Here is a 25,472-nt window from a genome sequence, read left to right on the forward strand (position 1 = left end):
TTATAGTCCCCTCAGCCATATCACTTCCTATCTCAGCCTCCCTAGTGCTGGGATTAAAAACATGTGTGTCACCCAATTACTAGAAACAAAGGCATGAGATTCCAAGTGCTGGTATTAAAAATATGTGCCACCACTGCCTGGCCTCTATGACTAACTAGTGGCTGGCTTTGCCCTCTGATCTTCAGACAAGCTTCATTTGTTATATCACACACAAAATATCACCACAACATTTGGCTAGGCTCCAGTCCCAGAACTCTCTGCAGGCAGGACAAACAGTAGGTTGAAGGTTTTGTGGCTGGGTTGGTGTCCCAGTCCCTCCACTTGAGGCCTTGCCTGGTAACAGATGATGGCCAGTTCAGACTCCATGTTGACCATTACTAGGAGTCCTTGCTAGGGTTACTCTCATAGATTAAATGGAATTTCCATTGCACTGGATTTCCACCTCATCCCCAAATTTCCCACAATTCCAGTCATTTCTTCCTGTGTTTTCTCCCTCCCCCTGTACCTGATCCTTCCTGTTACCAAACCCATCCCACCCAGTCCACCCACGAAATCTATTTCTCCTTCCCAGGGATATCCTTGTGTCCCCGCTAGAGCCCTCCTTGTTACTTAGCCTCTCTGGGTCTGTGGATTGTAGCATGATTATCCTTTACTTAAAAGCTAATATCCACTTATAAATGAGTATATACTATGTTTGTCTTTCTGGGTCTGGGTTACCTCATTCAGGATGAGTTTTTCTAGTTCCATCCATTTCCATGCAATTTCATGGTATCATTGTTTTTGACAGCTGAGTAATACTCCATTGGGTAAATTTACCACATTTTCTTTATCCATTCTTCAGTTGAGGGACATTTAGGTTGTTTCTGGCTATTTTAAGTAAAGCTGCTATGAACATAGTTGAGCAAGTGTCCTTGTGATAGGATGGAGCATCCTTTGGGTGTATGCCCAAGAGGGGTACAGCTGGGTCTTGAAATAGATTGATTCCCAACTTTCTGAGAAACTGCCATATTGATTTCCAAAGTGTCCATACAAGTTTGTACTCCCACCAGCAGTGGAGAAGTGTTCCCCATGCCAGCATGAGCTGTCATTCGTGCTTTTTATCTTAGCCATTCTGACAGGAATAAGATGGAATCTCAGAGTCCTTAGATTTGCATTTCCCTGGTGGCTAAGGATGTTGAACATTTCTTTAAGTGCTTCTCAGTCAATTTGGTTTCCTCTGTTGCAAATTCTCTGTGTAGGTCTGTACCCCATTTTTAATTGGATTATTTAGCTAGTTGTGTCAAGTTTCTTGAGTTCTTTATATATTTTGGATACTAGCCCTCTGTCAGATGTGGAGTTGGTGAAAATCTTTTCCCATTCTGTGGGCTGCCATTTTGTCCTATTGATGGTGTCCTTTGCCTTACAGAAGCTTTTCAGTTTCGTGAGGTCCCATTTATTAATTGTTGATCTTAGTACCTGTGCTACTGGTGTTCTGTTCAGGAAGTTGTCTTCTGTGCCAATATGTTCAAGGCTCTTCCCCACTTTCTTTTTTATTTGGTTCAGTGTATCTGGGATTTTTTTTTCTGTTTGTTTTTGTTTTCAGTTTGTCTGGTTTTATGTTGAAGTCTTTGATCCACTTGGACTTGAGTTTTGTGCAGGGTGATAGATATGGATCTACTCGTATTCTTCTGCATGCTGATCTCTAGTTAGACCAGCACCATTATTGAAGTTGCTTTTTTTTTTCAGTTGTATATTTCTGGCTTCTTTATTGAAAATCAGTTGTCCATAGGTGTGTACATTTACATCTGTGTCTTAAATTGGATTCCATTGATCAATGTGTCTATTTTTACTCCAATGCCATACAGTTTTTATCACCACAGCTTGTAGTACAACTTGAAATTATGGATGGTGATAGATCTGGAAGTTCCTTTATTGTACAGGATTGTTTTAGCTATTCTAGGGTTTTTTTGTTTTTCAGTATGAAGTAGAGTATTGTTCTTTCAATGTCTGTAAAGAATTGTGTTAGAATTTTGATGGGTGGTGCATTGAATCTGTAGCTTGCTCTTAGCCGGATAGGCATTTTTACTGTCAGTCCTACCAATTCATGAGAATGGGAGATCTTTCCATTTTCTGATATCCTTTTCAATTTCCTTCTTAAAAGACTTGACGTTTTTATCATACAACTCTTTCATTTGCTTGGTTAGAGTTACCCCAAGATATTTTATATTATTTATGGCTATTGTAAAGGGTGTTGTTTCCCTGATTTCAGGGCCACTGATTTTTTTTATAGTTAATCTTATATCCAACCACTTTGGTGAAAGAGTTTATTAGTTATAGGAATTCCCTAGTAGAATTTTTGGGGTTGCTCATGCATACATCATATCATCTGCAAATAGCATTACTTTGAGTTCTTCCTTTCCAGTCTGTATCTCCTTTATTTTCTTTAGTTGTCATGTTGCTTTACCTAGAACTTCGAGTACTATATTGAATAGATATGGGGAGAGTGAACAAACAGCCTTGTCTTGTTCCTGATTTTAGTGGAATTGCTTTAAGTTTCTTTCCATTTAATTTGATGTTCGATATAGGCTTGCTGTAAATTGCCTTTATTATGTTTAGGTATGTCCCTTGTATCTCCAGTCTCTCCAAGACTTTTATCATGAAGGGGTGTTAGATTTTGTCAAAGGCTTTTTTTCATCATCTAATGAGATGTTCCATTACCCCCCATCACCCCCAGTTTGCTCATGTAGATCTCATCCATTTGTTTGTTTGTTTTTCCTTCAGTTTGTTTATACGGTGTTTGACATTGACAGATTTTCATATGTTGAGTCATCTGTGCATCTCTGGGATGAAGCCTACTTGATCATGTTTGATGATCTTTTTGATGTGGTCTTTGATTTGGCTTGCCACTATTAAGCATTTTTGCATCAATGTTTATGAGGGAAATTGGTCTGTAATTCTCTATCTTCATTGAATCTTCATGTGGTTTGGGTATCAGGGTAACTGTGGCCTCATAAAATGACTTTGGCAATGTTTCTTCTGTTCATAATTAATATTTTAAAAAGTAAAATCTCACCATAGGATTTTTTTCATGTGAAGTGACATGCAGAAATTCCTTTGAGAACTCTAAAGTGAAAATGTCACTAAGAGGAGCAAGTTCTTATATAATATTTGTTACAGACCAGTGTTCCAATCATCTACTTGTATACCACATCCAATCTTCCTGAAATACCAGGCAATATTATAACGTCAGTTGGCCACACTTTATAGCTGAATAACAGGGAAGTTAAGTGGCTTGTCCACAGTCAGAGCAGAGAGACTGTTCCTTTTTTTTTTTTTTTTTGGCTTTGCTGTGTATCCCTGTCTGTTCTAGAACTCACATTGTAAACCAGGCTGGCCTTAAACTCACAGATATCTGCCTGCCTCTGCCTCCATAGTGCTGGGATTAAAGGCATGTGCCACCACGTCTAGGTGACTTTTACATTTTATTTATTCAGATTTTCTTCTACTCCACGTCTTCTACCTGCACTCAAAATGGACTCATAGCTAAGCCATACTGAAATCCAGTTCCTACTTGATTTTAAATTCTATTTAATAGTGACTATGATGAATGTGATAATTAATAAGTTATCTTTCAATTAGCAATATTTTTGCAGATTTCATAATTTACAGTGTACTTGATTTTCATTGATCATGCTGCACAGATGAACCATCCTTTGTAACTCCAGAGTCAGTGAGTTCTGAAGATGGTGATGCATCTAGCAAGCCCCTTTTCTACCATCCAGGGTGCAGTGGAATAGATTCCAGGTGTCCCCACACCATGGAGATGACCTCTATGCCCTACTCCCATGGTAGACTTCCTGCCTTGGCTTGTCATTGCCATTCTGGATCCCTATTGGATCTGAAGTCTAGCTTCAATTTTCCCTGAGAATATTACACAATTGTTAGCTTTCTTTTGGAGACAATGTTCTAAGTTCTGTGAATTCCCTTCCTCTTTCTGCAGTCTTTCAGACTAACAATGGATATACTGCTTTTTCCCAGTTGAGATGTGATCACATGATACAACTTAAGCCTTGATAAATGTTTCTCTGGAATTTGAATTCTGTGCAAGATTAGCAAAGCTAGTTGTAGCTCATGTATTATGGGGATACTAGACTCATAAGGTTGTTGAACCACACCGTTCCATTAGAGGAGAGTGGTTTTTTTGTCCTTTTGTCAACCTGATACTCTAATTTTTATGTTGAATACATTAACTATTATATGTTATTTACTGATGATATCTCTTTTCTAGCCCCACTAGTGAGAGACATTTTCTTAGGACCACTGGTGTCCAAACAATATGCCTATTAAACAGTTTGGTCCCATATACACCCCTTATAACACAGTTAGAGCAAACAACTATTTTCTTCCTCTAGTTCTTCCAGATTTTCCATGACATGACAGCCAGAAGCTGACAACTACATTAACCAAAATATATCTCTTTTGAACCATAATATTGTGAGTCACCTTGAATAAACACCACGGGCTTGTTGAAACACAAACTACCAGAAACTAACCAACTCCTAACCTGGTCTGTTTGCCCTTGAGTTAGGTAGTCACTAACTGTTAATTTCAAGGTCATAAACAGTCTATCTTTCTGTCAACAGTCATCAGATGAAATACCACTTATCCTTGCATCTCATGTGGAGCATACGCAAGTCAGACATGTACCAGTGGATCCATTAATCAGTCAGTCAGACGTTCCTGGTTGTAGCTGTGAAAATGCCAAAAGATTGACTGTAAGAACTTGTTACAGCACTAGTTTGTTTATAGATGGCAAACATACAAGAAATATTAAGGAGCGAGCCACAATAGCCTGTTAGTTGAATGACTGACCTAATGATGCCTTTAAAATGATGAAAGTCGGTTCTTAATTGGTGCTTAAAATTCTAATACTGAAGAGTCCATGAAAAGCTTGGAACCAGGCATTTCTGGTACATAGTAAGTGATCAGTAAGTGCAGATAAGATAAACTTGTTGATTTTTTTAAAATTTATTTACTTTTTTTGAAAGATTTTTTTTCACTTTACATACCAATCCCAATAATTCCTCCTCCCTCCCATTCTCCTGCCTCCCCCCTAATTCCACCCTGATCCACTCTGCAGAGAGGGTAAGGCCTCCCATGGGTAGTCAACAAAGTCTGTCTTACTAAGTTGAGGCAGAACCAAGACCCTCCCCTGTGTGAAGGCTCAGCAAGCAGTGATCCACAACCAAGCACTGGGCTGAGCTCCTAGACTTCAGTTGAAGAGAGGCAGGAGGGATCATAGGAGCAAGTGAAGTCAAGATCATGATGGGGAAAACACAGAGACAGCTGACCCAAACTTTGTTGATTTTTAAGCACACTCGTGATTTCTTCAGTCCCCTGTGGATGCTGCAAGGTAATATACCCCATCATCCATGGGATGGAACTGTTAAACTGTGAATGAGCTGTACACAGGGTGGTAGGTGAATACACATCTGAAGAAGCCACTGCCCTTTCGGATCTAGGGAACTCTTTTACTTCATGAAGTGGATGACTAAAGACAGATGTGCAAGGATGCACAGGTGATGTGTTTTCTCTCTCTTCTCTGTAGATGCTGGTTCCTAGGTAGACTGAGCTGAAAACTGAAAAGTGTTTTTGTTGTTGTTTTTGTTTTTGTTTTTGTTTTGATTTGTTTTAGAAAATATGCTACAAATTATGGATACTTATAAATAAAGCACCAGTAAAAAGCATATCAGATTAACTATGGATTAAGCTGAGTTTTTGTTCACAGGAAAAACATCATATATATAATGCTTGTTTAGTTAAAACATTCTAATTTCTAGTTATTCTCTTTACAAATGATCATTTCTGTCTCAACAAACTGTTACTGGAAACTCCAAATGCTTTACATCTTTACTTGTTCTATTTTTAATAAAGTTACTGAAGAAGAGCCCTGCACCAAGAGTTACATAAAGATCAGTGACAGGAGTGTCCTATTTATTTCCCTTCCTTTAGTGTCTGAAAGGAAACATCATGTTCTGAAGACAGGACTTAGATTCTGGCATTATTCAGACAATGAAACAGTGGACACAGGATTTCTGTGCTGTGTAGAGGTGACTTTCATTGACTGTCGAGCAATAACAGTTTACTTATGTATATTCTTCCTATAAGACACAGTTGAGTATAAAAGAAAAGGCCAAGCAGCCAGTATTGCACAATAGTGGTGCAGCACCATACTGACTGTTCCATAGTTCTAGAGTTAGAGCTACAGAAGACCACACCTCTATTTATTGCCAACTCAAGAGAATGAAGAAATGAATTCCGCAAACAGGAAAACCATTAACATACAAATATAAGGGGAATGAAAAAGGAAACAATCTAGTTAGTTTTGCTTCACTTCTGATTGTCTCTGTATGCAGAGACTTCTTCAGATTTTGCCCCATTCAAAAGACAGATAAGCCCTTTCTGCCTGTGGATAATTCTTTTACAAGTACAGGAGGTATTTCATTGCAAGATATTAGATGTGACTATATTTTTGCTATATTTTTCTCTTCAAAATTGGGCAAAGAAACCATCACAGTAAATTTGATCAATTATGGCAGAATGATGCCGGAATGTTTTAATAGTCTAAAAGACTATGATGGAGCCAAGCTGCTGCTCAGAAGGAATATGGAAAATCCATTAGAATGTCAAAAAGTATATATCAAAGAGTCCATATTTATAAGTGGAGTACACTGCTGAACAGGCAGTCACATAAGAACTAGGCTTGATCCCTCCTGCAAAAAAACACAACATAATGTGACTTTCATTTTTAGAAATAAAATTACTGGCATTCTAACAATTGTGAAAATTATCAAGCTAGTAGAGAAAATACAAAAGCATGGAGGATGTTGTAATGTAGAGAATACTGAAAAATCCAAATAGTTAAATGTTTCTAAGGAAAGAAGTAATGTAGTTATAATTATGGAGATTTTCTTTTAAAGTTTTCCTTTATAATGAAGTAAACTTTTAAAAATATTTCCAGGCAAATGGGTCTTTGATCCATGTCCTTGGAGCATAACATATCTGACAAACATTGGATTATAACTGTCAGCATGACATTTTATTTACAATTAAAATTATTTACTTCCCAGGGTATACAGAAAATGGAGGGCATCATGACAAAATGATCTTGAAGCACAAGCATGACCATTTATAAGTGACCTTTCTGCATTCATTATATATTATTGGGTATTTTCAAGCCAAAATTAGAATATGCTGAGAGGCCATGGGAGAAGAAAACTTGTTCCTATTTTTTTTTCTTTCCTTATTTTAGTTTACTTCTAAATTTTAGCAACCAAAACCTGGAAAATACTCATAGCAAAATAAGAGTATCCTATAATACAGTAATTGATTTACTAAATAAAATCTAAAATTCAAGCAAACTTCAATATTCAAAAAATCAATATCATCCAATACTTCAAATAAGAATTTTGGCACATGTTATACAATCGAGAATGATGTTGACTTTGAGCTAGTATAGAAGGAACAGGAATAGATTAGCAAACATAAAACAAGTAATTAGATGTAAATTGTGTCTATGATGCTTAGGCTTTGTCTCTCATTCATGAATAGTTGAGAAAGGATTAGAGGATTTCAGTGGGAGAGGAAAAGAATATGACGAATAAGCCAACAATGAGTCTGTATGACATGATCCAAGGGTTAACATACAAAAGCAATAGTAGAACTATGGTGAAAAAATAACAGCTTGTTTCTGTTAGGACCCTGGTCAATTCTCTTACATGCAAATTGCATATTCAACTAAACCTATTTGTACTAACTTCCAGTGACCTTGATCTGACAACTAACACAGAAATAAGCATATCAGACACTTGAGCTACAGTTTGAGGCCTCAAGATGGACTATGAGAGAGCCATACTTTGCTGATTCTACATTTCCATGAATACCTATCAAAGGATTTGCTTGGACTTTGGGGCAGATATAAATACAACCCATGAAAAATCTCATATGGGAGTTTACTGGGAATAAACTTGTTTGACGCTAACGTAGAATACATGGGCAATTTACTGTGAAGTAGTTTAATTCTGGTCACATTTCTATTGCTGTGATTAGACACTCTTACCAATGCAACTCACAGCAGGAAGTTTATTTTGCTTCCAATTATAGTTACAATTCACTGAGTGGAGGTTGAGGCAGGAACTTAAGCATCTAGTTGTAACCCCAGTTAAGAGCAAAAAAAAAAAAGGAATGCACCCACACTGCCTGCTTACTGCTGCTCTTATCAGCCTTCCCCCTGTCCTATATAGTTTGAATCCAACCCAAGAAATGCACCACCCACAGTGGACTGAGCCTTTTAGCACCAATTAACAGTCAAGACCACACCCCCTAATCATGTCCCTGTGTCAACCTGGCCTAAACAGTTCCTCAGTTGAGACTCTTAGGATTCTAGGTTAAGGCAAGTTGATATTTGAAACTAACTATGACAAGTTTGATAAAGCAAATTCTATTTTCCTTAAAGCTTCTATTTTTAATTAGATAGCATCTCCCTGAGAATAAATATTAACAGGCAATGAGATAATGATTGGAAATCCAGCAAATGTTTTAATGTTTTCTATATAAACCTCAAATTTCTAGTAAAACACTCACATATACCCCTTGAGTTCCAACAATAAAAGTGTTATGTTCTTGTTCAAATAAATGTGAAAATATTGATACATAAAAATATAGATAGAAATTCTCAGGCACTTCTGAGCCTCTAATTGTTTTTAACAAATTTTACTTAGTATCTTTAGAAGAGTATTTTCCATTTCTTCTGTTAACTTGATCACTTTATCCAGACAGCGCATGGCTTTATTGTGGTGACTTCAGATGATAAGAAACACCATTTTAAAAAAAGAAAGAGTAACACCATCTTAAAGGAAACACTGATGTGATCAGCAGTTACCCACAACTGGAATTTGTAGCATGTTCTGAGAAACACATTGCTTTTGTGCTTGTTTGCTTTGGGCTTTATTTTTTTTTTTGCAACAATCTAAGGTGAAATGTTATTTGATCATTTTGTTTATACAATTGATCACAATCTCTTATCTATCTGAGGCACTGGTAATCCAGTTAAATATTATATCAAGATTCTGATCATTTCTTGGTACTGCAAGATGTAGGAAGATATTGGTAATGTGTTAAACTTAATTAGACACCCTCCCAGATTGTGTGTGTGTGTATGTGTCTGTGTGCCCACACGCACATGCTCTCATTATGTGTATTGAAAGGATCTATGCATCTCATGATGCTCCTGTGAGGTTAGAGGATAACATTTAGGAGTCTGTTCTCCCCCTTTACCATTTTATGGGCACCAAGAATGGAACTGTTGTTTCCAGGGTTAGAGCCCAGTCAGTCATCAGGCTTATAAAACAGGAGCTTTCACTAGCTTGCCTAACCCTCTAGTCTCACCCTTTTTCTTGTAGTGAATAATTATCTTTTAGTATTAAGATTTTGTTAAAATACAAAGAAATGAATTTAATCACAGCATCTTCATTGCAGCTGCTCCCCCTCCTTTTCCTACTTAGTTCCCTGTTCAGTTTGTCAAGGCTGCCTCTGTTCTCGCCTCCCTTAAGATCCTAGGTGACATGTCTAGAATGTCCAACAATGGCTGTCTCACACTTGAGAGTCTGTGACTTTGGTGGTTACTCAGTTTACAAGGCTACATGTCTCAGCTGCCCCAAAATAGTGCTATAAGTTTTGAGGGTTCCTGGAGAACTGTTGAGCCTCGATCAACATGAGAAGACCAAAGAAGCTGGTTTCAACACCTGCTGAGGAATACGCCAGCAACAGAATAGATGAACTTGACATAGAGAAAGAAGACTAACAAGCCAAAAAAATAAAAAATCAGTTTCCCTCTTACATGGTCTTTGGTCTGCCATCAGAAGGTACCACCTATGTTAAAGTTGGATCTCCCTACTTTAAGTAATATGATTAAAAAGGTGCCTCACAGGAGTGCCCAGTCACTCGAGTTTTAATTGATAACAGGTCAAGGTCAAGTAGACAACTGTTATTAGTCATCATAGATAGACTAATACTATTTTCTTCGAAATGTGCTTAGCTATCATGAGAGTGGATCTCATCCTTTTCTAATTCATATAAACCCATAAACTATTCCTAAAGATCATTTCTTTCCCTCACTTGTCATTTTTATTCTTCTGCCATATGCCATGGGATGATGCAGCACATGCAATCATACTAGATATGGGAATTATGCTCCTGGACTCTCCATCCCTCATCAAGTAAACCCCATTCTTTATACATGGTACACTTTTCAGCAATCTGTAAGAAAAACAAAAAAAGGACTGAGTCTATTGGACTTAGGGAGCTCATTTCAAATGCAATATCTAAAAGTCTTCAAATGACCAATTTCAAGAGAAAGCAATTTGAGCACTACCATCGTGCTTTTCAATAATACCAACACTCTGGATTTCCAATGCTTTTTTAAATAGTTGCATTCTAATCTTTTGATACCTCTCAGGAAATTGATCTAGGAATTAGAGTCATCAGAATAGTCCATGAATATAATTTCCATAGTTTGCTGAAATTATGTTTTTATGCCTCCTTTACTTATAGGTCTCAGTAAACTAACTGAGCAAGCAATTAAATCATCTGTCTGATTCTAGCTGTAGGACTATGAGCATAAGAATGACAGGAATTGACTAAAGAAACATTTGTTTCTCTTAGGAATATCAAATCAAGGCAGTCTCAACTGAAACAAACCTGGAAATACATACTGTTCTGCTGATGAAACGCTCTGTGAGCTTCAGTGTTTGGTGTCTTCTTCATTGTCCCCATTTTGGTTGTATGGTTGTATTCTTTTCCATTCAACATGTTGTTACTGAGATATGACAAAGATTCATGTTCAGTCTAAGTTGAATGCAGCAGTTCAGAACATCAGACAGATTATCTTATTCTTGGGTATCCCAATCTTGCTATTTCAACAAAAAGTACTTTTGACGCTGACATAATAAGATCCTGATTCTCTTACACTGCTGTGAGCCAAGAATTTAAAACATCACAAACTTTTGTAAATACCATTTTTTTGTAAGGAAGCTCTTGAGTAAAGCCACATCAACTGGGATTAGCCTTTTCTGTAGTCCTAAATTCTCCAAATTTGTTTTTTAGAAGTGTAACTTTAGGTTTGTATAAAATAGGAAAAGTTCAAGGGGTAAATGATTCTGAAGTTAAACTACCAGGAGTGTGACGCCACACTACAGGTGCCATCCTGGAAGATAAGGTCTTAGTCACTTTAGTGATTACTGGAAACTTTATAAACTGAAAGTTTGTGGTTTCATAATTATGTTAGCTGTGAACTCCAGACAGAGTGACAGTGGCCTCCTGACAAGGATGCTATAGCTGTATCATGACATGGTGGAGAAGCAGAGGAGGAACCAGCCACATGCAGAAGTAGAACATGTGAGAGGGTGAGTTAAGACAGCCAAACTTACTTTATAACAATTCATTCTCTGGGAATCCACTCCATTCTCAGAGAGGCTACATTAACTGGATCTTGAAGACGGTGCCTGTGATCTGACCTCACAGTAGGGTCATCTTTTAAAGAGATCCATCAACTCTCAATATCATGACACTTGAAAAACAAATATAAAGCAACACAGGGTGGTTCCACTTTATGAATCTTTAAGGGATAAGCTATATCTAAACCATAGATGTTACTATGGCTATGCTTTTAGTAACTAATTGCCATAAAGGCTAGATGCTTGATGTTTCATTTGGTACCTCCTCCACAACATGTCTATAGAGAAAACAATACCTCCATCATTACAGAAGTTTCTGCTCCACATTAGAGATTGCTTCTTTGTAATTTTATTATTAGTTCTTAGAGAATTTTTTACAATGTGTTTTAGTCTTATTCACTCTTCCTTCAGCTCCTCTCAGATCTAGATAATCTTCCCTAAAAAACCCAACTTTGGCATTTTTTATTTTAATTTTAAACCCATGGAGTCTAATTTGAGCTGACCATAAACTTCTGGATGTGTGGCCATCAATTGGAACATGGTCAACCTAGTAGGAAACCCACCACTAGCAAAATCTGACTCTTTTCCTCTATCAGCAGCTATTGGTTGCTAATAGCTCTTCAGCTAGGGAAGGAACTTCATTTCTATCTTCCCTATTCATGCTGAGATTTTTTTTTTTTTTTTTTTTTTTTTTTTTTTTTTTTTGGTTTTTCGAGACAGGGTTTCTCTGTGTAGCTTTGCGCCTCTCCTGGGACTCACTTGGTAGCCCAGGCTGGCCTCGAACTCACGGAGATCCGCCTGACTCTGCCTCCCGAGTGCTGGGATTAAAGGCGTGCGCCACCACCGCCCGGCTCATGCTGAGATTTTGACTGGCATGAGTGTATGCAGGTCCTGTTCACGTTGTCTCAACTGTTATGATTTCACCTTCCCTGGTATATACCCAAAGCACTGTTTCCTTGTAGTCTTCCACCAACTCTGCTTCTTACAGTCTTTCCACAGTCTTCTACCATGATCCCTAACCTTGGGAGGAGAAACTGTGATATAGACATACCATCAGGGCTAAGACTTCCACACTCTCCTTCTCTGGGTACCTTGACTAGTGTGGTTGTCTGTGGTGTTAGTTGTCATTATCACCTAAAGCAAATTCAACTTTATAATAAAATAGTCTATAGCTTGATCCATGTAAATTTTCTAACCTTTACATATTGAAAGAATTTTGGTAAATAACATAAATATTAAAACCTAGGCTCCAAATAACACTGCTTTGAACATTATTTATAGTATTTAATATGTCAGACAACATCTCAACAAAAAAATTACAGAATCATAATAAAGTAAAGCAAGTCATGAGCTAAAAAGTAGAGTGGAGGAATTTTCATATAGGTTATGTCAGGTTCAAATGTATTTGAACTGTATTCACTGGTGGGATATAGGAGAATATGATGAAAACCCATTCAAAAAGTAATTTATGACTAACTTTTCCAGGACATTTGGTTTCTAATTAGTAAATCATTGGCCAGTTGGGTTTTTGTTTGTTTGTTTGTTTGTTTGTTTGTTTTTTAATGAGCACCATGTCTGGGGCAGATGGTAACTGTGTCGGGCCCCAAATATGATGTTTTAAAGTGAAGTCAAATGTTCTTCTCATACTTTCCTACCTCTCATAACAGCTTCCTCATAGGCTGCCTGGAACCTGTCAGAATGTGTACTCTTATACTGTGCAGAAGGATTGAGAAAACTGCTATAAAAATGCAAATTTGGAGATATTAATAGATTTTTCTCTCAAAGCTGCCTAGGTATCAGTCAGAGAAATAACAAGCATTTGTGGTAAATAATAAGGAGAAGGGTTTAAAATGTCATTTGCAGTATGGGTTTCTGACAAGTTTTTAAAATAGCAGCTTAAGTGTAATTAAAATATGATCTGCAATGAACTTTTTCCTAATAACGGGAGAATTTTAGAAGGCACATAACATTTGGGGACAAACATATGAATCAGAATGATTTAAATTTTTATTTTGGAAATAAAAACTCACTTACTATCTGTTTCAGAGAGAAACATATTTAATGAGAGATGAAAACCACATTTATCTATAGGTATGAGGGTAAGTATTTAAACTGTAGTTAGGAATTAGGTTGGTCTAGTAAAGTGGCATTACTAAGTTTTCTAAGATACATGAGATCACTAGGCCCACTATGTTTCCAGTACAAGGCAAGATTTCCCTCCTCTTGAGCAGACTTTAAGTCCAATTATAGAGCTGTTGGTTACCTCCAAGATGTGAATGCCACTATTGCACTTTTAGGGATGTCATGCTACACTGGTCATGTTGTGATTCATAGGCACTACAACTTGGTAGGACTATTGGTTGTTTCTCCTCTTTAGCTTCTTGCATGCACAGTCAAGTATTGTGAAAGCTAGTTCTCAGGGAGGATGCTTGAAGGTCACATCTAGCTCTAATCTCACTCCTGTGCATGTCCTCTCCCCTAGACAAAGAGATATAGGAAACTATTACTGTAGAAAAGAGGCAGTGAGAGGTTGACTATAGGAAAGGAGTGATGTCATTTGATCACATACTTAATGAGAATAGATCACAACAAAATGTGATGAAAGTCATTTTAAGAAAAGGGGAACATTTGCAGAGTTACCAAATAAGAATGTGTTTGAGAGGTTTTAAAATACATTTAATAGGTCACATCCACTCCAATGTGTAGACTTTTCTATGTTGGGACATGACTTTGGGGAAGAGTTTAAGTGGAATTTAAGTGGAAGAATTTAAGTGCTGGGAGGCCATCCTAGGGTTTGGACATAGATGTTACCTGACCTAACCCACTTTTGCACTTCTCTTGTCTGTTATATTAAAAATAAGCCATAGGGTTCAGGAATACAAGCTGGAAGTTGAGTTAGCAGGCTGTTTCACTGAGTGATGGTGACACTTATTTTCCATATGAGCATTTATGGTTTCATTGTTAGTTGTAAACTACTGAATGAAAGTCCTTAAAAAATAATTTGTTTCTTACTGTCACACTCTTGGCACAATAAATGGATACATATTCAATGAGTATGTAATGGAAGAAAAGGGGAGGAAGAAAGGTAATGGAGGGAATGAGGAGGTGGGAAGGGAATGCTAATCACTTCGTATTTCCATGACAAATGCCTGATAGCAACAGGCTAAAAGAAGACAGGGTTTATTTTGGCTCATGATCTTGGGCTTTGTGATCAGCTGGATCTCTTGACTTCAGGTTTATGTTGCAGCAGAACATCATGAGCAGTAAAAGGTCATAGCAGGCAAAAGATGCTCACCTCATGATGACCATGAATCAAAGAGAGACAGGAAAGGTTCAAAGGCAAGATTTAGCATTTAAAGATAACCCAGTGACCTATACCCATTCCTCATGGACCCCATCAATGGATAGATCTCTTTAAAATGTTTATTTATTTATTTTATTAGTATTAGTATTCTCTCTCTCTCTCTCTCTCTCTCTCTCTCTCTCTCTCTCTCTCTCTCTCTCTCTCTCTCTCGTGTGTGTGGGGGGAGGACTATTTACTGAGTCAGTTCTCTTCTTGCACCCTTTCACTGGGTCCAGCTACCAAACTGAGGTCACCAGGTTTGTATAGCAAGTTTGTTTAACTGCTTATCCACTTCATCATCCCTGGATAGACATTTTAATGAAGTTATTGTCCTCCTGGAGTCAGGCACTTCTTAATAGCCCCACCAACTTGGAACAAAGTCTTCAAACAAGAGTCCTTTGGGACACACTTCATATTCAAACCATAACAAAAGGATGAATGAATCAATGAATAATAATATTTAAATTTTAAATCTATTATGAAAGAAACTCAGATGAAGGAACATATCTCTTCCTAAATAATGAGTTATGAAAGAGAAAGACAAGGATGCAGAGTGATTGCAGTGAGCTGTGCAGATGTATTGTTTCCCTACTTAAAAACTGAAAGTTTTGGCACCACCCAAACATCAATACTAACTGAACAGGCAGCCACAAGGAAGATGCTGTCTGCAGACTTACCAACAGGTGCTGACAGTTAGAGGAAACAGCAAGGAAAATTTTCTTTGTGGAAAATGGATGTTGCCTTTAAACAAGAGGGAAGTAATTATCTCGGCCTTCTGACTTCTTGAGTGGTGGTGAGCTCTCAAAGAAGTCAGGATCACTGAGCAGATGTTTATCATCAAGGCAGAGTCAAACAGAATTAGCCTCTCATCAGAAATCAGTTTTATTTGCAAAGAAAGATTTCTTGCTCACAGATGTACTTGAAGTTGGCACACGAATGAGAGCATGTTGAATTTGAATCAATTGCTCCAATCCTTATGTTTTCTGTTAACTGTTAGTCAAATACCCTTCTGCTAAGTTTGGCAAAATAACAATAAACAATAAACTTTAATCCTAAATAAGATGACTAATCATCCAAGAATCAATCACAAGATTGGAGCTTATTAAACAACCTTAATTTAACCTCTACCATAAGATATTTAACATTTGAATAACAAATTTCATCACAAATGGTTTAGATGTGAAAATCACTGAAAATGGGCAAATATGAGGATGTCTGAGTCACTTGACCATATTGTACAATTAAAAAGAAAAGAATTATGTAATTTATCTAATGCAAAAATTAACAAACTAACAAAATAAACAACAACACAGTCAGAAGCTCCTGGGGAATGATTCCATATGGCCATAAAGTGTTTCAGAAATTTGTGCTTGAAGAATTAATGACTTAAAGCCTCGGGTATACTGAGAAACTCCACTCTAGACAGAAAAGTTGACTTGAGTGATAACACCTCTAGAGTTTCTAGATAAGAAAATCCACATACCCACTCTCACTCCCCCTCTCCCTCCCCATGCCACTTCAACACCTCAGGGTAACTGACCTGCAGATGGAATCTTCCATCCCCGAAGTTTCCTCTTCCCACCCTCTACAATTCCAAGTCCTGTGAGCTGCTTGCTTCTGGAGATGTGTCTTCTCCCCTTGATTTCAATGTCATCTTCATCAGTCCTTATCTGATTTACTAAATGTGACCACCATCAAGGATAGATGTCTTCACCTGGGATAAACATGTAAGAAACTTCTGCTCTCAATGTCCTTCAACCTGTGCCACTTTGCCATGATTTGAACAGTGTCTATGGGATGTCTTAATTCTAGAGTAGCTATTGGCAAAAAGAAAGTCTGGTTTTGGTCATTCAGAACAAAGTCATTGGTGATCTTGTTAATTTCTGTTTATTTTGGAGTCTTCATATTATTAATAGATCCTGACAGCTCCATTCTTGAAATACTCAAACTCTTCCTCCTTTTCCTTACTCCAAGCTGTCATTTTCTCCATGGCCTAGATTGCTACAAAGGCTTCCTAGCCATCACCTGCTGGACAACAGTCTCTGAGCAGCCACTCAGAGATTCCTGCTCCCCTCAAGTTCCCATTATTGTTTCACATTAAAGCAAAAGATAAAGAGAAGTGGATGCAGGACTGGTATGATCCATGCCCCTTCATGTGTTACATTTCTGTCCAGCTATCCATGAACTTCCCTTGGATCCATTCTACACACTGTTTTCCTATCTTTGGAGTACTTTGGACACACTCATGCCTCAAGGCCTTTGCACTAGATGTTTGGTCTTTCTAACATGAAAATCCCATGGATTTTCACAGTCCATTTCTTTACTTCCAGAATTTCTTTGAAATTGACAGCCTCTCCATGAGACTACACTCTAAAATTACAAAACTGTACCACACATGTGTATTTCTTTTTATGCTACATTCCCTTCCTTGGGGTTACACTAACAACATATATTAAGTATATTTTATTTTATTTTTCCCAGTTGGAAAGGAATCATCAAGTTGTCTCTCACACTAAGGCCTCAGTAATTATTTTTCTAAATGATCAGCTAATGTGTTTTGGATCATTCTTGTCCTAATATTTTCATTTATTTCTAACAACTGAAAGGAACTAAATTTAGAACTTTGACCATACATAATATGTTGAAAATCTGTGATTCTTTTTCATAAACCATAGCAAGAAACCATATAATCAGAATATAGAAACCAAAAATTAATATCTCTAGGAGTAAACATTACACACAAGAACCCTAAACCAAGGATTCCATTATAATTTATTACAGATTTTAAAATTTACTATAATAGGTGAATACTAGAGACAAAATGACACACTGAGAAGCAATGAACACTAATTTGTACCTGCATCTCCACTTCTATATGTTAGAACACAGGTTCCAACTCTGAGAGTGTCTGTAACTTCATCTTCAGGAGAGTAGGTGACTAGCTAACTCCACACACCCTTTTTCTAAGCCCTAGTGCCATAATTCCTTTTAGTAAGTCTTGTGTACTGCAGTAGCACCATCAGAAGGTGAGGAGAGTTTTGGACATTGGATATTTTACAGAAAATTTAAAGCAGTGTGTAAATAACTCTTTTTTTAGAGTATAATTTTATTTTTATTAAGAAATTTTTATTTATTTACATACCAACCACAGATTCCCCTCTCTCCCCTCTTTCTGCTCCTCCAGCCTTTCCCCCCAACCCATCCCCTTATGCCCTTCTCCAACAAGGTAAGACCTCCCATGGGGAGTCAGAAAAGCCTGGTCCATTCAGAAGAGGCAAGTCCAAGCTCCTCCCCATACATCAAAGCTATGCAAGGTGTCCCATCATAGGTAGTGAGCTCCAAAAAGCCAGCTCATACACCAGGGATGGATCCTGAACCTACTGCCAGGGGGCCCCTTAATCAGATCAAGCTATACAACTGTCTCAATTATGCAGAGGGCCTAGTCCAGTCCCATGGAGGCTCCACAGGTATTAGTCCACAGTTCATAAGTTCCAACTCATGGTTTGGTTGTCTCTGTACATTTCCCCATCATGATCCTTGCTCATAGAATCCCTCCTCCCTCTCTTCGACTGGACTCCTGGAGGTTGGCCTGTTGCTTGGCTATGGATCTCTGCATCTGCTTCCATCAGTTACTGGAGAAAGGCTCTATGATGACAGTTAGGGTATTCAACCAATCTGATTACTGGGGTAAGCTAGTTTAGGCACCCTCTCCACTATTGCTAGTAGTCTAAGCTGGAGTCATCCTTGTGGATTCCTGGAAACTTCCCTACCACCAGGTTTCTACCTATCTCCATGATGTCTCCCTCTTGATATAGCATGCAACAGAAACTATAAATATCAGCATCCAAAGTTCATATTCATAGCCCTTCCATTGTAGTTGGATCATTAAAATGACTAAGCATCTAAGTCTACACTCCATGTCCCTCAGATCACAAGCAGTAGATTTGTTTCTAACATCGTCATTGTTGTCTTCATCATCATCATCATCATCATCATCATCATCATAGACATTTGAGGCAGATTTTATCTGTGTAACTTGGACTGGCCTTGAACTTGCAATTATCCTGTCTTAGGTTCACAATTATTGGGATTACAAATATTTGCCACACACCTGGTTTTGTATTACCCCCCAAAAAGTATATTAAATGAAAATTTGAGGCCATCTTAGGTCAATCAAATACTACTAGAGAACCAGAGTGATGAAGAGAACTATTGTCCAATGGTTCCAAAATGCTGGTTGGAAAGAATGTCCCAGAAAAAAGGAGCAAGCAAGAGGCCTCCACAATGTCTAGAGGAACTCAGTCACAGCAGGTGTCAACTTAAGGATTTGACATTAGGAAGAGTTCTGACCCTGTACAATGGAGATCACTAATCAAATGATACAGTTTTGACTCTTTAAAAGTCAATATTTAATAATCAATATTAAGGTTAAAATTTTTTAACTAAAATAGAAGGTTGACCACTGTCATGAAAACTGGCTTTATGTACCATCATCATATTGCCTGTTAATTACCACAGATCACAGTAACTTTAACAACTTAATTTTAAAAATCATAACTTGATATATGCTTCATCAGTTTCCTCACACAGTCCAGACCCTCATTAAACATTAGAAAAACTAGAAACCTCTTCTAGCACATGTCATATTCCTGGACCAAACAAGATAAATTTCTCTACACATACAACAGAGTTCATTATTTTCCTTATGCCACAATAATATTTCCTTATAGTTATATTAAGGTAAAATGGTTATAACTTCACAATTCAAATACTTATATCTGACCAGCCATTCACTGAGTTTTATTATAGAAATATCTTGACACATTTATAAAGAGATAAATTTAAATTTATTTCTATATTATTCTTGCATATGCTTCTACTCAAACGAATGATTGTTTATTTCCTGTTCTACCTAAAACATACATTGAATTTATCACTTATGTGACACCTTAAGATGTTATTCATTCTTTGTGGTAGGTTATGTTTCTTTATTCTTTCATACAGAGCTTTCCAAGAATGCACAGAAGATTTAGAGAAAAATTTTATTTATTTTAAATATTTTACTACTATCAATATTATCCTGCTGTGTGAACTCTGCTCCCATAGGCCTTTGTTTATTTCCTGGGAGAATCGACTCCACCTTCCCAGAAATGCTTCAGGTAAGAAGTCTCCCCGTTCCTCAGCAATGCTGTTCGACACATTCAAAATATGTTATGCCAGTAGCCTCCATTGGACATGAGACCTTCTGTCTCCTGAGTTCATCTGGTGTTAGTAGTAAGAAATACCCTGCGTATGTCTCATTGTTTTTGTTTTGCGCCCCCGCTTTGAGCAGTTACCCAGGTTAAAGCTCCACAGATTGCCAGGCAAGGTACTCTTGGACAATCAGGCCTTGGGTCCCATGGTCCTGCTGAATCACAATTTTAACTTCAGTTCTTTGGTACTGGCCATTGGCATATGGAGACAGTGCAGCATCTCTGTCATGTCAAAAGAGCATTCATTTGAGAGAAAGGAGACACTACCAATTCAAGGGGCAAAACTGATGTAAATACCCGTACTTAGTTGTGAAATTCTCTATAAATCAAAAGATTTAGATAAAAAATATATTGCATATTTCACCAGTAACCCCATGGATATTAATATAGAAAGCTACTAAAGAGTACCATAGTAAATAGGTATGTTATTATTTTTAAAGGATTAGATTTATTATAGTTATTAAGTTATATGAACATATGTCTGTCTCTGTGTGAGTGTGTGAGCACAGGTAGCCACAGAGTCCAGAAGAGGGTTTGGATGCCCTGGAACTAGAGTTACAGTCAGCTGTGGGCTTCCTGATGCGGGTCCTCTGTAAAAGCAGTACATGCTTTTAACCCCTGAGCCATCTCTCAAAACCCTTTCTGGAGTGGTTAAATTCCCAAAGAGTTATACAGTTATTGATTCTTTTGTCAATTACATTTAACTTGTAAATAAAAGCAAAAGAAAAAAATCACACACAGCAATTTTTGAGAGGAATATTTCTATCCTGAAATCCCGAACCAGATTTTTTTTTTTTTTGAGTCTCAGAAGACAGAGGTCTATTCCCATTTCTAAATTTCTTCTGCTGATATTTTCCCCAAGTAACACTAGTGGAAATTAAATGCTTCTTAGCTTCTGGGGAAACTGTAGTCTTACCCAGCAGTTTAAATTTAAGGTACTTTTCTTTTCACCTTTCTTTACTTCCATCTGACAAGCTTCGGGCAGAATTTAAACCAGGAATCATATACCTCTATGTTACAGTAATAAAATAGAAATGAGCTTTCTACAGAACCTTTACTTGAAACTTACTGCTCAGTAGTGCCCTCTCCCATTCCAATAATTTTAATAAAAGTTCAACATTCTCTTTCGAACAGAAGACTAAGGAAAACTGCAGAAATCTCCAACAATAAAAGTTTTGAGGAAACATGGAATTCTATATAAATATGTAAACTAATCACTAGTGGGAAGTCACTTCAAAAAATAGCAGTCCTTCTGAAAAAGGTATATGAAAATCTATTACTGCAGAAGCTTCCTAAAAGTAAATTCATTCTCATTCTCTCTCTCTCTCTCTCTCTCTCTCTCTCTCTCTCTCTCTCTCTCTCTCTCTCTCTCTCTTTGTTTCTGTCTCTCTCTCTCTCTCTCCCTAGTAGAATTATCCCAAAGCACATTAATGCACCCACTGGACACTGCAGGCTAGCAAATAAAAAACCTAATGTCAGGAATGTGTTATCTTATGGGAATTCAATCGGTCCAGCCAGTGGTATTGGGTTGACTAGTTCTATGGGGCATGGTCTTCTCTGAGTACTTCCTGACTGAATAAGAATGGAGGAGAGGGGTTGCAAGCTCTCTCCTGGGTAGTTGGAGCAGGAGCAAGTGGCAGAGAAGTGTGGCTTGCAGTTGGTTCCCATCACCCTTGGGCAGAACAGCAGGACAATGACAGCTGGATCAGCAGTGGCATCTACTTTGTTCTGTGTCATAAGTGTATCTTATTGATTTCATTTCCCTGATATGATATGATATTTTACCTGGCCCATTGCATCAGTGCCCCACATCACTATCTCTACTGAAGTTGTTGGTCAGTGGGTATGGGTCCTGGTAGATCTAAAATACTCTATTGTATGGCCACAAATAAAAAAGCATAAATTCATCATCAATGGGACTCAATGGGTTTAGAAAAAATGAGAACACAGAGTTATGTAGATATGGAACTGGGGGGTGGATCTCGGAGGAGATGGAGAAAGGTGATGGATATGATATCAAAATGCAATATATGTAATTATCAAAGAATTAATTGAAATATTTTAAATATAAAATGCTAATAATTCCAGGGATGTTTTTAAAAAGTGTCTTAGTTAGGGTTTCTATTGCTGTAAAGAGACACCGTGATCACAGCAACTCACATAAAGGAAAACATTTAATTGAGGTGGTGGCTTACAGTTCAGAGGCTCAGTCCATTATCATAGCGGGGAGCATAGCAACATGCAGGCAGACTTGGTGCTGGTTACATCTTGATCAGAAGGCAACAGACAACAAGTAGATTGTGACACTGGGTACTGAGCATAAGAGACTTCAAAGCCTGTCCTCACAGTGACATACCTCCTCCAACAAGACCATATCAACTCCAAAAAGGCCACACCCCCTAATAATGTCACTCCCTCTGAACTTATGGAGACCAACTACATTCAAGCTAACACACAAAGGAATATGGGAATTGATAATAAATGATGCCATAATAGTTCAATTAAAGCTTGATTTTATTCAAATCTTTTATCTTCACCTTTCAGGCAGTCTAAGGCATAAGAATTATCCTCATGAGCATCAAAATTACAATGAAAAGCATGGCAAGGTTTCTAAGAGGCAAGGTATAAGTACCAGTTTTAACTCAGAAAGGGCCTGAGTTTGGGTTACCTCACTCAGGATGATTTTTTTTCTAGTTCCATCCATTTGCCTGCAAATTTCATGCTGTCATTGTTTTTCTCTGCTGAGTAGTACTCCATTGTTTATATGTACCAAATTTTCTTATCCATTCTTCAGTTGACGGGCATCTAGGTTGTTTCCAGGTTCTGGCTATTATAAATAGTGCTGCTATGAACATAGCTGAGCATGTATCTTTGTGGTATGATTGAGCATTCCTTGGGTATATGCCCAAGAGTGATATAGCTGGGTCTTGAGGTAGTTCAATTCCTAATTTTCTGAGAAACCGCCATACTGATTTCCACAGTGGTTGTACAAGCTTGCATTCCTACCAACAGTGGAGGAGTGTTCCCTTTGCTCCACATCCTCTCCAACATTGACTAAGACAACCTAAGACAGAGCGCCTGTGTGGCCTGGGCAGGCGTCTCCATGACGGGTAAGGTGACCTGCTGACATCCCATGCAACCTAAGTCAGAAGCTCATTTTTTAGTAAAAGGGAGACCTGTAGGGCCCTGGCTCCTGCTTTGGGTAACTGTAGCCTTGTTTGCTGACCTTGACCTTGATATCCTCCCTATGCTAATTCCCTGACCGGTTCCACCCTCCTGAATGCTTAAGGGAAGTTCCTTGTCTGTGCATCCTGCATAATGGGCATTAACAGCTTAGATGCAAGATTGTAAAACATCAGTAGCGAACCTGTATCCTCCGGGGTTCTCCCATTGTGTTGTAAACCTGTATTTAAGACCTCCTCCCTCCATAAATGGCATTCGGCATTAAAAAAAAAAGGCAGCTGCAGGAAGGAGGGGCTTGGACCTGCCTCAACTGAGTGTGCCTGGCTGGCTGACACCCCATGGGAGACCTTGCCTTGGAGGAGGTGGGAATAAGGGGTGCATGGTGGGGAAGGGCTGGGGGATGGGAGGAGGGAGGACAGAGGAATCTGTGGTTGGTATGTAAAATCAATAGAAAATATCTTAATAAAAATTTTTTTTGTTTAAAAAAAAAGAAAGGGCCTGAGGCTTTGACTTGCTATCAAATATTTGGTTAAGTGATCATGTATGTCATTGACTAGTTGTTTATTATCACCACAAAGGGCAAGCCTGGAGACAATGAGCTAAGATTCCAATTAAAACCTGGGGACCCATGTCCCTGCATAAGACCCAGCCAGCCCTGTCTGTATCAGCTCACCTGGGAACTTCAATAGAAGACCGTTTCCCAGAAAAATCCAATAATCCTGAGCATTTTTATGTTTAGTAGCCTCTGGTTGGCTTCATTACACAGTAGAGGATGGGAATCACTGATGGGTAAGGGGCAGGAGGCAAAGTATTCTTTGAAATGCACTTCATTCAACCATATTAAGAATTCAATAAATACATTATGAACATGTCTACCTTTCTCTAAACATGCTGCTTCTGAGCATGTATCCTACAGACAAACTCACATTTTCCTTTGCAGTTCTAAAGAAACAGAAAGTTCTATAGTTTAGACAAGAAGTTTGAGTACTTTTTCCTATTTCTCATGAGGTATTATTAATTATAACCAAACCCAGCTTCCTAAAATTAATAGTGGCAGCAGAATCTTTAGATTACTAAGTAGCTCCCAGTGTCATTCTCCTGGCTTTTAGAATATTCTCAGTTTTATTATAATGCTGACTTCCTCTGGCTGGGCCCCTGGGAACTCATGCAACCCCACTTCCAGCTGTAACTTTGCCCTTTAGAAAGGAAAGGTTGTTCTCAGAAATAAAAACAAGAGAGAAAAAGTTAACTAAGAGAGCACAAAGGTTCACAAATGGACAAATTAAAATTTCTATTCATGCAACAGCCAGCTAATTTCTGAAGCCTGTTTAATTCAACCCCCTCCCTACATTGGACATTTACCCTCTGGACCTCCAATGCAGACAGAAGTTGAAATCATATAGATAGATTGACTTTTGGTATTGTTTTCACTCAATCTGCTTCTAGGTGTCCAATTAAGAGTTTCTGCAACCACGGAGATTGCTCTTCCTGCTTTTTTAACCTTCAGTTAAATCTCAAATAAAATCTTCCTTATTTAGTTTTACAAAAGAAGAACAAAGAACCCCAAAACTAAAGCAAAGGAGGTAGAGGGAGAAAAGTTTCACTTCCTTTACCTATATCAAAGCCAAGCTGCTTTATAGATGCCTTTTTATATGTCATATCAACGTGTTCTTCACAAGTCTGAATCTTGAGTATTATAATGCCAGCTGAAAAGACTGCAAATTGGGGACATTCCCACCATTAAACTACAAAGATCAGGCTCTACAGGAATTCTCCTATGTCACAGTTAATGCTCTTCTTACCTAAGACTTATCTCTGAGCAAAAATACTCTATCTGCTATAACTCTAAGCCCTGAAAATGTCACAGAAGTCTATGCAAATGACTTACAATTGCAGATAATCAGTTTCCATAAACATTTTCCTTTCAAGAATTCATACTTTTAGTGACTTACACTGTAGGTGAGAACCTCTCCAAACTAGTTATAAGCAGCTTAATACTAAGAGCACTCAGCTGTTGTCCACTGAACCATCATTATGAGTGAGGCATCGGCCTGAATTGCTCTTGGAAATTAATACAGTTAATCTTTACAATGTTCTATCACTTAAGTGCTATAATTATCCTCACATTATAGATGATGAAGATGCGACAACCAAAGTTGCCAAAGGTCACATAGCTGGTAATTTACAAAATAGTCATTTGAG

The 25,472-nt window shown here is 37.9% G+C and overlaps 1 protein-coding gene across 1 annotated transcript in view; it reads left to right on the forward strand.

The window, feature by feature from the left end:
• The window catches only part of Mei4 (meiotic double-stranded break formation protein 4), a 607,360-nt gene that overhangs the window by 373,635 nt on the left and 208,253 nt on the right, over positions 1–25,472 (forward strand). The window lies entirely within an intron of this gene.

The sequence above is a fragment of the Peromyscus californicus genome, unplaced genomic scaffold, assembly GCF_007827085.1.
Source record: "Peromyscus californicus insignis strain IS unplaced genomic scaffold, ASM782708v3 Scaffold_11__1_contigs__length_118956290, whole genome shotgun sequence".
Lineage (NCBI taxonomy): Eukaryota > Metazoa > Chordata > Mammalia > Rodentia > Cricetidae > Peromyscus > Peromyscus californicus.